This window comes from Onychomys torridus, chromosome 11 (assembly GCF_903995425.1).
Source record: "Onychomys torridus chromosome 11, mOncTor1.1, whole genome shotgun sequence".
NCBI lineage: Eukaryota > Metazoa > Chordata > Mammalia > Rodentia > Cricetidae > Onychomys > Onychomys torridus.
In genome coordinates, this window is record NC_050453.1 from 22,754,749 (window position 1) to 22,758,358 (window position 3,610).

The window sequence follows — 3,610 nt, forward strand, 5'->3', positions numbered from 1 at the left end:
CAGGCTGGCCTTGAACTCACAGAGATCCACCTGCCTCTACCTCTACCTCTATAGGCATGCACCACTACCACTCGGCGGGATAATAGATTTTAATTCCGAGAAAAACTTGGCAGTTTTTGTAGTACCTGGAGCTGTCCAGCCTCAGAATCACCTGCCCCAGAAAGAGGACTCCAAGCAGAGGGGCTGAGAATCTAGTCTATAGACACCTAGAGCACATTCCCACTCCAGATGGAATTCTGGCTAGAGACTGTGGAAGAGCCTTTCCTAATTTAGGGCTGTGTAAGAGGGCTGAACATAAAAGCAGAGGACGGGACATGCTGAGACATCCTCTGATGCCTGAAGAGTGATTACAGAATGCCATTAGCAAGAGGGGTTTGGATTTGAGTTGGAAAGGAACTCCTAAGATCTGATGCCTTCTCTTTTGCATGTGAGTTAAATGAAATATCCTACACCCAGAGCCTGGCAAGAGGGTGGGCTGAACTGAGGCCAGGAAAATCCAAGAGCTACAGAACACCATTGTTGGAAGGACCCTGGAAGATCCCTGGGTCCAGCTCCCCCTGACACCCCCATCCTTATGTCTCTTCCTCCCTGCCTTCCTTTTTAATTTTTGTTTGTTTATTTTTCAAGACAGGGTTTTTCTGTGTAGCCCTGGCTGTCCTGGAAACTCGCTCTGTAGACCAGGCTGGCCTTGAACTCATAGAGATCAGCCTGCTTCTGCTTCCCGAGTGCTGGGATTAAAGGTATGTGCCACCACCTCCTGGCCCGAATTTTTTATTTTTTAATTGAGACCAGGTATCATCATGTAGCTCAGGCTGGCCTCTAACTTGCCATCCTCCTGCCCCAGTCTCTCCAGGGCTAGAATCACAAGGGTGCACCAGTGTACATGGCCAACACCTTTGATTACATATTTACTTACTCATTTTGACACATAGCCACATTAAATAGCCCAGGCTGGCCTTTAACTTGCCAACCACCTGTTTCTGCCTCCAGCAAGCTTGGATTCCAGGTGTGCGCCACCATGCCTGGTAACATCTTTCTTTCAAAGACAGGTGCCTATCCAGAAAAGTGATGTGATTCACTGTGGCGACAGACTAAGACAGATAAGCCAAGTCCCCGGATCCCGAGTGTGATTCCAAGTGTTAGCACTATGCCTCTGTGCTCAGGGACCACCTCCCTGCCTCCCAGGCTGGAGAGCAGAGGGTTAGGGGCCCCTCCCCTCCCAGGTCCCTCAGGGCCCTAGGACGGGGAGAGAGAGGGCGGCTGCAGCTGTTCTGCTGCCAACTCCACATTTCTTTAGATAATCAATTGGCCTCGGCTGCCTGCCGCTCTGCTCTGCATGGCAGGACAGGGAAAGAGGCAGAGAGTGAGAGGGGGAGGGAACGGAGGCCAGGGACGGAGTGGAGCAGTGAGGGAGACAGGGCAGTCCCCGGGCTGAGGGAGAGTGGAAGCTGCAGAGCTAACGCTGCAGTGAGAGAGGACAGGGCAGAACAACCCAGCTCGGTCCAAAGCAGGGCATGGCGACTCACGCCTGGAATCCCAGCACTAGGGAGGCAGAGACAGGAGCATGCTCCCAAGTTCGAGATCAGTTTGGGCTAGATAGAGAGCTCTGGGCCAACCAGGGTTACATAGCAAGACTCAACCTCAAAAAACAAAAAACAAAAAACAAACAAAAAACAAAACCAAAACCAAAACCCACAAGCAAACAAAAACCCAAAACACTAAAAAAAGAAACAAAATGAAATGACCAGACAAAAACAAACAAAACCCAGATCCTCTGGGCGGTGGTGGTGCACGCCTTTAATCCCAACGCTCAGGAGGCAGAGGCAGGCAGATCTCTGTGAGTTTGAGGCCAGCCTGGTCACCAAAACGAGTTCCAGGAAAGGCGCAAAGCTACTCAGAGACACCCTGTCTCGAAAAACAAAAAACAAAAACAAAAACAAAAAACAAAACAAAACAAAAACACCCCAGATCCAGAGCCAGCAGGGTGTGAGAGAAGGGAATGTCGGGTCGGGCTATTTGGAGACCCAGATGAGGGACAATCTGACACATCACCCCTTTCTTCCTCTCCTAGCGCCTATGCACAGCATGGCATCTTGCGGTTGCTCATCCCCTGGCAACCACAGGCCCTGATCTTCTAGGCCCGTCTGCTAGAACCGCTCCCCAGCCCTCTGTCTCAGAAAGCCTTAACTCAGTGACAGCAGAAGGCAAGGCTTCAGAATGGGGTCTCTAAGCACACACACACACACACACACACACACACACACATACACACACACACACTGCAGTAGACTGGCAGACATATGGCTCCTTTGTGCCCACACAATGGAGGCCCTGTTTGTGTCCCTTCACAGCCTGGGCATAGAATGCGGGTGCTTCTCTCTGGGCTCACCCACCCCTTCCTTCTCCAGGTCTCATGGAGTGCAGGCCTTGTTTGCCTCCTCTTCCTCTCTTCCTGGAGAGGCCCATCCTTTCTTTTTCTGCTTCTTTCTAATGACCTTACCTGCGCTTTCAAGTTTGACCAGGTCTGGAAGGTGAGTGAACAGGAAAGTCGCCACCAGGGGTCATTAACACAGGAGAACAACACACAAACCCATGTGTCTCTAAGATTGGGAGGCGGGGGGTGGGGAAGCAGGGCCAGGCAGCAGCATCTTTGTGCAGAGGGACAGAAAGCCCAGCCCATATCTGGCAGCCAGAGGACTGGTGGTGACCCAGTCCCTTTCCCTCCCTCCCTTCTTCCCCCCACTCCTCTTCCTATTAGTATTTTTAAGGCAGAGAAAAGAACTTGCTGCCATCCTCCTGCCTCAGCCTTCTGAGTTCTGGGATTACAGGTGTGGGCCACTGCCCCTGGTTCATCTTTACTCTTTATACTACAATAAACAAACTGCCTGCTCTGCTGTCAACTTCTTCATCTGTAAAGTGGGAAGACAATTAAGATAATTAAAATAATAAGCACTGTCTAGTGTGCTAGGAGCATGAAATGAAACGTGTATGAAAGTGCCCCCTATGCCCGGCAGTGGTGGCGCACGCCTTTAACCCCAGAACTGGGGGAGGGGGGCAGGTGGATCTCTGAGTTCGAGGGCAGCCTGGGCTACACAGAGAAACTGTTTCAAAAAAAGGAGAGAGAGAGAGAGAGAGAGAGAGAGAGAGAGAGAGATCGGCACAGTGCATGTTCATGAAATGATACCTCAGGGACAGTAGCCAACAGGGTCAACATGTACCTCTGTGTAGTTTGTTCACTGTGTGAGGTAACAGGTTATAGCAGCGGAGAGTCTCACCCTGAACTTCTCTTCCACCAGACCCGCTGTGCTCTCGGGAGGATGTTTATACATCCTTAGAGAAAGGGCCCTTGGAATCAAGCCTCTCATAAGGGTTCCTGAAAATTGGTCCAGAGTCAATCATCTTTGGAGAGTTGGGAATAAGAAATCTGTGATATCTATCTATCTATCTATCTATCTATCTCTATCTATCTATATAGATCTCTCTCTATATATCTATATCTCTCTCTTTCTCTCTCTCTCTCTCTCTCTCTCTCTCTCTCTATATATATATATATATATATATATATATATATATATATATATATATATATATATATATATATAACTAAGTG